At 36.3% G+C, this 14,215-nt stretch overlaps 1 long non-coding RNA gene across 1 annotated transcript in view; it reads right to left on the bottom strand.

The window, feature by feature from the left end:
- Positions 1–14,215, bottom strand: part of LOC128311268 (uncharacterized) — a 99,506-nt gene that overhangs the window by 3,849 nt on the left and 81,442 nt on the right. The window contains exon 2 of the long non-coding RNA XR_008289499.1: positions 2,243–6,914. This is a non-coding gene — a long non-coding RNA (uncharacterized LOC128311268). The remainder of the gene's footprint in view (positions 1–2,242; positions 6,915–14,215) is intronic.

Genomic DNA, 14,215 nt, shown 5'->3' with positions numbered 1-14,215 from the left:
TCACAAATATTTCTTAATTTCCAAGTACTACTCTTGTTAATTTTTAATTATTTTTAAACTTACTGAATCATAAGACAAAACCACCTATAGACTCTTCACTTCTTAAGTTTTATCAAGACTTAATCTCCATCTAAACTTTTCTTTCTCTGAGTTGTCTATCTTGCCTGCAGGAGCCCCTGCCCCATCACATGACCCCTCTAGAACTGTAGATTGAATTCATCTCCTTGGTTTATTTAAGGAATTAGATCTGGCCTTGCTGCCTGTGACTAGTCCCTGCTCCTAAAAATCACTCTACTGGTTTCCTGCTAAAACTCAGTCCAAAATCCCAACATTCTTTTAGAGTCTACTAAAACCAAAACTCTCCCTATTGCTTGATTTCTTCACATTCCCACATCTTTTGACAAGTCACTTTATCATTCTGTGGCTGACCGATCACTGGGTTTAATACTCTTCAGGAGACTGGCCCCATTCCTAATAGGTCAACCCTGGGATAAGGCCCGAGCATGGGTCCAGCAACTATAACTAGGAGGATGCTCTCTAGAAGAGAAAGGAAATGTTGGTTTTTTTCTGCCATTTTCCAGCAATTGCTTATTATCTTCATTCTTGGCTACCAACTTCTTCAGCGGGGTGATAATGAAGCAAGATGCAATTAACTTGAAATCTTTATTTTACTTTTCGATGAGTCGTTCTCTGAACTCATTTTTTTCCAGGCACATGTTGATCTTACTATCTCTGTACTTCATGAATTTGTGATTTTGACCAATGAGGGGAAAAATCCACAAACAAACAGATTGCCTTGGTATATCAGATTTCATCGTAAGGCCAAAAAACACAGGAAAACTTCAGTGTTGTTTTGTCCTAAGATTTTAAACATGGACATAGTTACCTTGAGACTAAGTGATTTTGATGGGAATTTATTTTTCCTTATGTCTCTTTTTCTTCAAATCCTGTGGGTTCAGTGATTACTCTTTTTAAAGAGAGAAGGTAGTTTCAACTGTTATTTTAAACCACTTTGCTTCATTTTATATATAATGCTTTAATTTAAAAATATTTTTCAAAATATCCAAACTCTGGCCTAGTTCAATGCACATTTTCTGACTCAGAAAACCTTCCCCTGCCACGATAATAAACTGCATTGATAAAAAGGACTTGCAGCGAGCTTAAAAAACACGGCCATATGGTTAACCTGACCTGGTTTTATATGATCTGAGGTTTCCCAAAGTAATATAATACATGTTTTGCTCTGATTCAGAGCGAATCAAGGCTTATTCCTGATTTGGGTCCAGCTCATGTGGGAGTCTTAATGTGGGGGAAGGTAGAGAGATGAGCTGCATTCTAGAAGGCCATGATAAAATGTACATCTTGGGATACTGGTGGCATAATTTGACATCCTTTATTTGTCTAATTTGCTGTAGTTTTCAAAAGTATCTGCTCTTGGGTCGCAATTATACAGCCTTCCTTCCCACTCCTTCAATTTTTATTAAAAAAGTCCTTTATAAATACGGTTTGCACCTGTAAATAACTTCTATAACCAATGAAGTAAATGGTGATATATGGATATAATAAAATACACTGTAATTTTACATTATTATACCTGTGTTTAGAATTACCGGTAATTTTTACTTTTCTTCATTGCAATTTTTTTTTACTTCCCAAATTATCAATAATTGCATGTGTTATTTTTGTAGTCAGAACGCATCGTGCTTTGAAACACACTTCATGAGAAATATAGGGTTTAATTTGTTTCCAAATACTCCTACTTGCTAATAGCATGTAAGGGAATATATGAGAAAATAATATACAGTTAATACATTAAAAGCAGTTTATTTGGCTTGTAAATTACTATAGAGCCAAACTTTAAAAGCAATCATTAAGTATGCATTTATACAAATCATTTATTTTTTTACCCTCACAGTAATGATCATTAATATTTTACAGAGTAGATTATATAAATATGTTTAAGAATAAATTATTGTCAAAAATTATCATAAGGTTTATTGATCTTGTGGGCACTTGTTTAAAAATCATATGTCCTCATTGGTTAGAAAATAACATTTAAATGCTTCTTTTAATGCCATTTGCTATCTGAATCTAAATTATGTTCCCCCAGCACACCATCTCAAATGGAATCCTAGCATTGCCTTTCAATTTCATCACATCGCCCTGGCAATTTACAAGCCCTCGTTCCAGGATCACAATCCAATAAATCATGTATTAATGATACACATACACCACTTCTTACCTTCTCTTCCCCCCTTTGGCCTCCTCTGCCAACACTCCCCTCCTCTCTCCTTGTTCTTATGCGGTGACTTTTCTGGTTTCACTCAGCAACTAGAAGACATCAGAAGAGTATTCCCTTATCTTCCCATGACCACATCCTCTTATGGTCTGCATTGGTGTTCTCTCCTTTCCTAAGTCCTTGCTCCTTTCTACTTTTCACCTTTCTACTGGATCCCATCTGTTCTTGGGCACACGATCATTTCTCCTGCAATTATCCACTCCTGTTACAAACACATCATGAGTCTTTCCCTCTTTAGAGTAGGGGTTGTTTTCAGTAGAAACAAGCAGGAATGGCTTTTATTTACACATGCCTCTCTGGAGGGCCGATTTCTCTTCAGTTACTGCCACATTTCTATTGCCAAGGGAAAAACTAGTTTAAGTAACTCAAGTAAAGGTTAAAGACACACCTGCTGCACATCAGGTTGCATGACCAGGTTACTCAGAGCCAAAGCAGGATTTTGTAGGGAAAGGATAAGAGAGGGGGACATGTGGTTTGGCTCAGGTAGCAGCTTTCATCTCCAACACCTGTAAAACTTGCTGTTGGGACAGTGGAAGATTGTTCCAGTTTGTCATTCCTACTAGCTGGTGTGGTTGGCACAATGACATCCCAATAACTGTCAGAACAGTTTTTTTCAAGAGCTGTTCGGTAAGCCTGTGGTTTGTTGGTTAGACAAGGTTCGGGTGTGAGAGGTTTAACAAAATGGAGGAAAGGAGAAAAAAAAACAACAACACCAGAAAACAGAAGCAATGGTTGAAACCAGGGAAACTAGGGACCCTCTGTCTTATCTTTTTGAATCTTTGCACTCTCTTCTCCCCTGTAGGAGAATCCATGAAATTATTTTCCATTCTCTTTATTGTCTTTAGGGCCTCACCTCCTATTTTGTCTTAAACTAATCAAGCTTTCTTTCTCAACACCCTAGTGAAAATCCCCTTGTCAATGTCTTCAATGACAGCAATTTTATCAAATCCAATATTAAACACTCTAAATTTTCAATATCATTTGATGCTCTACAATTTCTGCCTTGTTTAGAGAATAAGATCCCTCTGGAAAGTGATTTTATTTACAATTATATATATATAAAGTCCACCAAAATAAATCTTCAGGTCACTAATGACTTCATCATTGCTAAATCCAATGGTAAATTCTCTGCCCTTGTCTCAGTTGATAAACTCACATTTGACTCCATCGGTCTCTCCCTCTTTCTTGAAACACTTCTTCATCTGTCTTCTGGGATTCCTCATGGTCATGGTTTTCCCGGACATTTCCTGAAGTTATTCACTGACCGTTTCTTCTCAGTCTCTACACCTTTGTCTTTTCTTCCTAACTTTTACATCTCTGAGGTTCACGTTTTCTCCCTTTTCTCCTTCTGCTTTCCCTCACTTTCTAGATGATCTTACCTACTGCTGTGGTTTTAAGTAAAAATCTTTGTGCTGATGTGTCACTCTCAAAGTTATACATCTAGATCAAAAATTAACCTTGAGTTCCAGACTCCAGACTTTCTCTCTCACTCCAGAAGGCCAGGGCTTTCATTGTCTGGTTCACAGCTCTGTTAGTAATGTCTGGAATAGTGCCTGACATATGACATGTATTCTATACATTTTTGTGGAAGAAATGACTGAATGACTCTTCTGTTTTTCCTCCAGCACACGACCTATTATCTATTCATAATAGTTTCATTGTGGAACATCCTATCTCTTAGCAATAAGGTAGTAATTTAAGACTCTCTCTTTCTTAGAAGTATTCTGTGTGGGTCAAAGTTAATTGATCATTAATTGAATTGACCATTCCTCTGCCTTTCCACACCACTTTGCATCATTCCATTCCTTTGTCATTCCAAATATCATTATTGGACTGGAATGTTAGAGTAGTCACTGGTGTATATGTTAGGTATGTCATATCAGGATGCGAGCCATTTGAGAAGTGGAATCATGTCTTATGTACATGTTTGTTCCTGCCACCTAATCCCATGTTTGGCGTATTGTAGAGGCAATGACACTTTTGTTGACACCATAAATACCATTTTTTTCAGTTTGCATAAGCAGATTTCAAATCTGTCTCAAAATTTCTTTTCTTTCCCTGGTTTATTAGTGCACTGAGCTAGCTATTTTTCCAGATTCCACAGCCAATTCTTTTTTGTTGATTTGACACTACAAGATGTTTATCCCATCATCCTATCAGCCATAAGAGTCCCATTATAGCCATTTCTGTCTCCTCATAAGAGAAGAAGAATAATCATTCTGCCTTGGGTTCCATTCTGATTTGAAGACTTGGGTAGAAACCACCACAGAAATCAAAATAGAAAACAAATGTGCATTGGACGGTTTTAGACTTCTTTGTAAATACAAATTAATTTCTCTTTAGGGTCTGTGGTATTTTTCCCTATGAGGTGCTATCTCCCCGCTGGAAAAAGAAAAAAAAAATCAGAAAAGCAGACAAAAATATTTATTTATATATAAATATAAAATACAGAATACCTTGAGGGAGGTGGTTTGAAATTTTGTCCAAATGAGACATAATGTGTATATTATTTTAAAATATTTTTAAACTGCAGAAAGCCATGGAAAAATGTTTATGACCAAAGCTAAAGGAAAGAATGAATATATAAAATTGTTTTCCAGTATCGTCTGTTATTTATAGGTTTGCACATGTACAGATGAATAAACATCTTCACACGTACTTATGGGAAAAGAATGCAAGAGAAAACTAGAAAGAACTACATCAAAATGCTAGTTGTTCGCTCTGGGAGGTGATTTTATTTATGTATATTTTTTCTGTATTTATTTTTTCTGTTTTTTTATGTATTTTCAAATCAGTCCAATCATCTTATATGTGTTGTCATAAAAATATATTACCCTATAACCGTAGACGAACTAAAGAGTTCCTATATCTTTACATTTAACTTAGCTGTTTTAATTTAACACCAACATTTGCATTTTCATTTAGAAATTTTTCTCCTGGTTCTCAAAAGTGATACAACTAATAGAGTATCAATGGAAGGCATAGTGAACAGAATTCACTCAGAAAACCTTGACTTTGGTCCATGCTCTGCCACAAACTGAGTGTCATTCAGAAGAGACTGAACCTTTTTTGGCCATCAGTTCCTCCATCTGTGACAGAGAAGGCTAGGGCAGATGACCTCCAAAACCTGTCTTCTCATGCACCTTGGTGCTCATTATACAAATACGATTCTGTGAACAATTTTGTACTATGTTACTTAACTCACAATGAGGAGACTAATTCCATGCATTTTTGGGTGCTGTTTGAAATAATGATCTCAGAGTGTCTGGAACTTAGAAAAATCCAATTCTACTTAAATTGGTTTTTTTAAATGTTTTATTTTATTTTTGAGACAGAGAGATACAGAGCATGAGCGAGGGAGGGTCAGAGAGAGAAGGACACATAGAATCTGAAGCAGGCTCCAGGCTCTGAGCTGTCAGCACGGAGCCCGACGCAGGGCTCGAACTCACAGACTGTGAGATCATGACCTAAGCTGAAGTCAGAAGCTCAACCGACTGAGCCACCCAGGCGCTCCTAGAAAAATCCAATTCTAAAAACTGCAGTGTGACAAATATGGCAGAGTTCAACATCAATCTTGAATCTTTGGTTGAGAATTTCTCCTTCCAGATATTCTAATGGAAACCAACCCTACCAGCATAATTTTTTTCAATGTCCATATATGCTTCCGCTATGATTCTGAACTTCCTAGGTACAAGCTACAATTAAAATATGTGTGGGAGGACGTTAAATTGTGGACATCCATAACTGTAATTTCAAACACTTATTTTAAGAGAGACAAAAAACCCAAATGACTCCAAAAATGTTTCTATAAGATGGACTGCCTTAGGTATACAGGAATTGCACATGTGCCAAAACGTACATGAATAAATGGAGATGGGCTACAATTGATCAGGGCTCATCCATTGCCCGCGGCAGGTGGTTAGAAGGTAGCTGCAGGAACTGTAAGGATCCCCGAGGAAGATTTAAACTCCTTGCCAACTGACACCTTTGGGCTCCTGCAGCGTGGGGGAGAGACGTACAGTAATGAATACGTGCACCAGGCAAACTCTCTTTAAAAAAAGTGATCATGGGCTAAATCCAGCTATTTTTACTAACATTGCTACTGTGATTTGTTCTTCTGAGATTTCCTGCCTGATTGGCTCCCTCTCTGGGGATTGACCTTCTGTGAGAAGTGGGAGGGTGAGCTCCCTGAGGAAGCAAGGGAACTAAAAACAACAGAAGTGAGATGCCCTGCTTGGAGGGAAGTAAGGAGGAGGTTAAGCGCCTCTGGCAGGATAGTAGAGTGGGTTGCTGCCCACCCACTACCTCCAGGAACACATCAGTGAAAACCAGGGCTCGGCTTTCATAATAGCTTGAATAATAACAGTATTTATAAAACATAGCTCTCTAAAGAACTCAAAGCACTTCCCACTCACAGTCGTACTGCATCTGGGTGGCCCCAGATCTTCGACCCCAGTTAGGCAGGAAGCATAAGGAAGAGAGTCCCGAGTCCTAGCTTTGGAGGACTTTTTTTCCTCCACTGCTGTAGCATCTAGAATCCAGGGAAGCCGAGGCACTTCGGTGACTTTCTCCTCGTGATGACCTTACTTCCTCACAGCTTTCCATTTTTCTTCCCCTTAGGTACAAAAACAAACATTAAAAAGAGACATGTACATTTTCTAAAATTTTGTCTTAATTTTGAAACCTTGTTTCTTAGCCTATTTCTCCCCTTCCCAATGTAACTTCTCTTTTCTCTTTTCCTGGGTATAATTATGCATTGCCTTTTTTTTTTTTTTTTTAAATATACGTTGCCTTTTGAATGGCCTCAGACACACAAGCTGGGCCCTATAGAGTCTATATTAAAAAGTCACTGTGGAGTGCCTGGGTGGCTCAGTCGGTTAAGCATCTGACTTTGGATCAGGTCATGATCTCACGGTTCGTGAGTTCAAGCCCCGCTTTGGGCTTTGTGCTGACAGTTCAGAGCCTGGAGCCGGCTTTGGATTCTGTGTTCCCTTGTTCTCTGCCCCTCTCCTCGCACTCTGCCTCCCTCTCTCAAATATAAATAAACATCAAAATTAAAAAAAAGTCACTCTGATTTTTAATTTTGGTTTTTAAATCTCTTCATTCTCATGCGTGCTACACCACATCAACCGCTTTTCAAGAATGAGAGACTGATAGAATCCAAGAAAAGGTCAGTGTTTAAACATTTTCATAATAAACATGAGCATTGCCAATAGCATAGATATAAATAAGACTTCTGGCTTCTTTTTGCAATATTCACACAATCTTCAAAAAATAGTCATCGATAATTTTTTTAGACTTCCATAATCTGACACTCATTAATGTGCTATTCTATTTCTTTGAAATCCAATTTATTCTACTTATTTTCTGCCACCAAAGTGTTGTTTTACTCCCCCATTTGCCCACCTTGACAGTGTAGAAGCAAAGACTACCAAAGAATGGAAATCAGTTCAGGGACTCATTTTCCAAATTCTCCAAATATGCGTCAAGGCATGAATACATCCAGTGAAGCATGTTGGCTAAAAGATGATGTGTGCAAGATGATTAACTTTTTTCTTTAATTTGGCGTGTATATATGGCTTAGTACAAGAGCTCCTATCAATGAGTGGCTTGGAAAAGAAATCATGACAAGTACGGGACACTGCCTGATGGTTTCATTTGTTCTGAGCTCGCAAGTAAAACATTGGGGAACATACAGTATAAATAAGATGTGAAAATGTGCCCACTCACAAATAGCTCATGCCTGTTACTCACCGATTTTCAAATTATGGATGCTGTCTATAAATAAGATTTAAGTTTATGTAAAAATGAAAATACTATCTGTTTATCTAATTAAAGGACACGCCATTTTGGACCCAGAAGTGGTTTTGAGGAGCTCATCAAATGGCCTAATTTTATGGAAATTTAAATGTCTGGCACAGAAAATTACCCTTGTGATAGAAATGTCAGTCTCAGCACACATCAAGCTTTATCCCCACAATGTTCTGCCGTTCGTGCGACCACAGGAATGTTGGTGTGAAAATACATAGTTATATAACATATCATGTACTGAGCCATCTTGGAGAATTTTATAACACACCATTTATTTATTTCTGAACATTTTCCTGGATGCTTTTCAGAAGTCACTGCTAGAGCCAAAGTTGTCCTTGTCCCTAGACAGACCTTGCCCAGTATTCAATAAATAATCATCTAAATGTGAGCATGATTTTTAAAGTTCTAATGCCTATTTCCTTGAATCAATCTGGATGGAAGAAGAAAGTGAACAAAATTGTTCCAGCATGTTATTAACATTCTCATCTTCATGTGGAAATTCTTATTTAAAAATCCTGGAGCCATATTTTTGGCCAGAAAGAAAGAAAGAAAAAAAGAAAGAAAAAGGGAGCAGATGTATCCAAATTCTCTCATCCTGAATATGGTATTAGAAAATACAAATAGCTTAAAAATAAAAACTGGAACTTTACATTAAGATTCTTTAATTGGGATTAGCAAAATAGTTTTTAGAATTCAAAAAGAAAAAAAATACACGTGGTATTTTTTCCTTCTTGACAATAATATGCAGTATTCAATGTGATTTTCCAAACAAGATCACAATTTCTTGGCTTTCATCACATTAATATCTCTGTATCTATAATAACAGCATGTTCCAGGCATTGTTTTCACAGCAGGGTTTTTCCAAAATGTTTGCTTTGCTAGTAACTTAAGAGAGTGTCTGTATTACCCCTTCCTTCTTATCTACCATTCCCTCAATTTACCTGGCTTCCGGGCACACAGCAAGACAGGCTTTTCACTAATGTCTTTCTTCTCTTTGCCTCTCTCTCTCTCTCTATTTCTTTCTATATATAACATATGACTTATATGCAGGTATATCTCTAATTGTTATAATTACATTGTAACTTGTATATATTATCATGCATTAGATTATATTATTTAATTATTTAATAATAATTAAAATAGTTTTAATTTTCTTAGCCAAAATGAATCATCTTTTTAGAATTAAGTTGCCATGGCAGTTTTGAAAAAGTTTGATTTGCTTTATTGAAACACATAATTTTTATGCTTTCACAGCTGGTAGTTTTCAGGCTAACCATGTGAAATTTCAAAATTAAATTATGCATCTTGCAAGGAAGACAGCTTTGAGTTAAGACCAAGCTATATCCTGAAAATCAATGCCACAATTCATGCAGTTTATTGATTTAAATATGTATTATCATGCTGTGTGTTATTTCTGGTCTGGAATCATGACCTCAAATATTTATCTTTGAAAATAATCTCAGGAAACACTTCAGGAGAAATCCAAGCAAACTCCAGAATTAGATCACCAAATCATTCATATACATATATCCCAGATTGGTACAAACAGACTATACAATACAACTGTGAACAAAATATACTGACTGCTCCTTCAGTTAGGTACTAATTTTTTTTGAATTTTGACACTTCCAACTGTGAAAATAATTTGTAAAACACAAGTAAATATTTTAAAAGTATAAAAAGTTTTTAGCCCCCTTATTAATATTCTCAATAAGCACTTATTAAATATTAATACAGTTTCAGATGGAAAACTATCCATTTAATCTTGTTTTTAAAACTTTCTCTGAGAGCAACTTTATTTATCAATATTATAAAATACAATTAAATTACTCTGTAATTAGTATACCATACAATTAAATAGAAAGTTGTGCTAGATGACAACCAATTCCTTGACAGTTGAATGCATGCTGGCTTCTTCACTTAGAACTGAATTTTAACAACCACAGAAAATAAGCAAGAAAAATAACTACAGAAGAGAATGGAAAAACCACCCTGTCTTCATTGTGAGGCAAACTTTACAATATGCATTGAATAGCAAATGTAGCCGTAATCTTACAAATACATATTGTGTAATAAATCTGAATGCTATGAATAATCTCCATTTCAGTAAAAGATTCTCACAAATTTTATAATGTAAGCTCTGATGTAAGATGGCAGGTTGAACACAAATATTTATTCCCTCTAGAAATGTCACTTCAGTGTCAGCCAGGGAAAGGATTTTTACAAAATGAACAAATCAAAGACAAAAAAATGGGAGAGGACTTAAGGCTCATAAAGTTTCCAAAGCTAAAAAGCAGGTGGCCAAAATGGTCTTGGACTCAAGAAGCTTTGGAAATCTGATCCAGCCAGCAGGAGAGTAAACCAAGAAGCAACCAATTAAATACCATGTAACAACCCAAACATGCAAAGGTTGATAGCACCTGTTAACTTTGGAAATGGCAATGAAACTGGGATTAAAAATAGGGGGATCGATAAAAAAAAATGCTTAAGAAGAAATTAAAATGGAGTTAAAGAGAAATGTTCAGATTTTCTTCCACACTAAGCAGTGAAGCCAAAGCAGCAGAAAACTGAAGGTTTAGCTTCTGGAAAACGTGAATAGCATATCTGCTTCTGTGGACAGCACACACAACTGTGTAGAGACACATTCTGAAATCTGGGCTATCGAGTGACTACTGAGAACCCCCTGCCTTCTTTCCCAGTTATTATGGGCTGAATTTTGTCCCTCCCTCACTACCTCATACTTCATGTGTTGAAGTCCTAACCCTTGTATCTCGAAATGTGACAGTATTTGGAGATAGGGTTTTAAAGAGGTGATTAAGTTAAAGCCATTAGAATAGGACCTAATCAATTTGACTGGTGGTCTGATAGGCAGAGGAGACTGGGACACACAGAGAGATATTAGGGATGTGGAGAATGGCTATGTGAGAGCAGAACAAGAAGACAGTCATCTGCAAACTAAGGAGAGAGCCCTCAGGAGAAGCCAAACCTGCTGACACCTTGACATTTGACTTCTAGCCTCCAGAACTGTGAGTAATAAATTTATGTTGCTTAAGCCACCCAGTCTATGGTATTTTGTTGTGGCTGCCCTAGGGAACAAGTACACCAGTTAACTTCAAGAACACTGGCAACTTCTGGGCAAAAAATTGTATGAAATTTCCACGGGGACAATGTTTATTACTGCAACCTCTTAATTCTAATTAAAAAAAAAAACAGAGAAAGAGTGATATATTTGTCATAATTTGGATAATATGCTCCATTATCTTTTTAAAGTGGTAGATACAGGGGCACCTGGGTGGCTCAGGTGGTTGAGCGTCCAACTCTTGATTTCAGCTCAGGTCATGATCCCAGGGTCGTGGGATCGAGCCCCACCTCAGGCTCTGCACTGAGCATCAAGCTTCCTTAAGATTCTCTCTCTCTCTCTCTCCCTCTGCCTCTCTCCCCTGCTCACACTCTTTCTCTAAAATTAAAAAAAGTAAATAAATGTATTTAGTAATGTAAAGTAATAAATGTATTAGTTAATAAAATTAAGAAAATTCAATTTTGATCAAGTTGCTGATCACTAAATCACTGATTCTTTTATTACTTTCTTAACTTTTTTGTGTTGTATATAAAATTTCTTATGAAATTCTTACGTTATATTCATTTAAACATTTTATTACATTATTTTGATGTATATTTTAGAAATTAAGTTTTGAAACATATTAGAACTTTAAGAATTCCATGTGTCTTTGATAATCTATCAGATATCAGGGTTGTTTGATTAGAAACATTATTAAAAGAAGTATTTACAGAGCACATTTTAACTCAGAGCTCTGTAGGTCATCTAAACTAAAATGCTGGTCCAACTGTCTCAATTTAAAGATAAGAAAACTAGGATCAAGAGAAGCATGCAGGCAGAAAGTGGTAGAACAAAATCTAGAATTCAAGTCTTTGGAATGTTAATAAACAGTGGTCTGGTCATATAGAAAAAGAAGTACTCTATGTTTTATCAAAGTGTCTCTTAGTCTTTGTGCATATTGGGTCTGATGTAAATTTCATATGTTTATGTGATTTTTGTTTTTTAAGGATTTATGACTTCCAAAATGTTAAAGATGTTAAAAATAAAAATATACAAAAACTTCATTGTTGGATAGGAATTCTCTGTACCTAAGCACACAAATGTCCACCATTTTCATCTTTGTATGTTATTCTTCCAGAAATTTATGTATGTTTGTGTCTCCACATATTTTGTGCATTGCTCTATTAAAATTTGTTTTGTTTTTACTTAGTGTTCTCCTCACTAAAATACAGTTATTTGTATGTATATCTTATTATGTGCACTATTGCACACACTTAATCAGAAAAGATATCTAGTCTTATTCATAATTGCTCTCTCAACAGTTTTACTAGAGTGTTGTTCATAAATTATTCATACAATAGATTACTATATACAATTAAGAAGTAGGCAGATGAGATTACTTGAAGATACGTTATGGACCAGATGAATGACATTATAGTTTAAGGCACCTGGGTGCTGTAGCTGTAACTGTTAAACTAAGGCAGTCAGATTCAATTTATCTCTAGGTGGCCAGACAAATGTCAGCTTTCACTGTCCGAGATGCATGGATGCATGAGAGATGCATCGGGGGCAGGACCATGGAGAGCTCTATGGTTTGCAGTACATTTCTTTCAAGCTGCAATTGCGTTCTTTACCCTTCCAGAGTTAGGTTCTACAGGCTTAAATGTATTCCAGCCAATTAACACAAATACTGGGCCTAATTAAACAGCTAACAAATCCAGGAATCTTTTCTTAAATATCCCCAAATCACCTCTTTTTAGAGAACTTAAGTGTAAAATCAGTTTAGGGAGATGTGTGTTGACAGTCAGAATGCAATTAAGCCTATTTAAAACCTTAACAATGTATGTGTGTGTGTGTGTGTGTGTGTGTGTGTGTACATGTATATGTGTCTATGTGCAGTTTTAATTTAAATAGAAAAATAAAATTACACATAATGCACTGAAGGCAACTTATATACCTAAAGATTAAAAAATAAGAGTAAATACAAAACTGATTTCACCCCTTGCTTCCTCAAAAATTTTTAGTATGTACCTTCTTTCCTGGTTATAGTAGATGATTTAAATCCATTCTGTGTTCTGGGGAAAATATTGTATTATGAGACATTTGTATGTGGCTTAGATCCTCCATATATATATATATATATATATATATATATATAGCCAGAAAACATGAAGAACTTAAAGAATGTGGATATCAGCCTCCCTTATACATGACCTTTATTTGTAGATGCTTAATGAATGATTTGTTCTGGCTTTCAACTCATGGAACATTTAGTGAGAATCTGCTCTTAGTAGTCTTTGGGAATAACATAGCAATCTTTGACATGGAGATGACAATCACATTTATTAAATACATATTGTGTGCTTGGCTCTGTGGAAGACATGCTTCTTTTATGATATCCTTATAAAGACTGGATTTTAGCAAGAGTGAGATGGAAGCCATTTGGAGAACTTTAAAAAGGAGAATAGTATGTTCAGAGAACATTGATGTAGTACTTAGTGGTATGAGCTGTAGTGTTAGACTGCCTGGGTATGAAATACCAGGTGTTTTGGGCACCTGGTGGCTCAGTGAGTTAAGCATCCAGCTCTTGATTTCGGCTCAGGTCATGATCTCATGGTTCATGGGATCGAGACCTACCTCAGGCTGCGTGCTGACAGAGAGGAGCCTGCTTGGGATTCTTTCTCTCTCCCTCTCTCTCTGCCCCTCCCACCTCAAGATAAATAAACATTGAAATACCAATTGTTGAATTTGGGCAACTGTTGAACCTTTACATAGTTCAGTTTCCACATATGTAAAATGGGACTTAACATTGGTGTTGTTTTGGGGAGAAAATTTTTATTTATTTTTATTTCTTTCTTTTATAATTTTTTAAAAGTTTATTTATTTTTGAGAGAGACAGAGCATGAGCAGGGGAGGGGCAGAAAAAGAGTGAGACACAGAATCCAAAGCAGGCTCCAGGCTCCAAAGCCCCATGCCTGGTTTGAACTCATGAACCTTGAGATCATGACCTGAGCTGAAGTTGGACACTTAACCAGTTCAGCCACCTA

Source organism: Acinonyx jubatus, chromosome A3 (genome assembly GCF_027475565.1).
Source record: "Acinonyx jubatus isolate Ajub_Pintada_27869175 chromosome A3, VMU_Ajub_asm_v1.0, whole genome shotgun sequence".
NCBI classification, from domain to species: domain Eukaryota; kingdom Metazoa; phylum Chordata; class Mammalia; order Carnivora; family Felidae; genus Acinonyx; species Acinonyx jubatus.
This window is presented reverse-complemented; position numbering and strand designations above follow the sequence as displayed.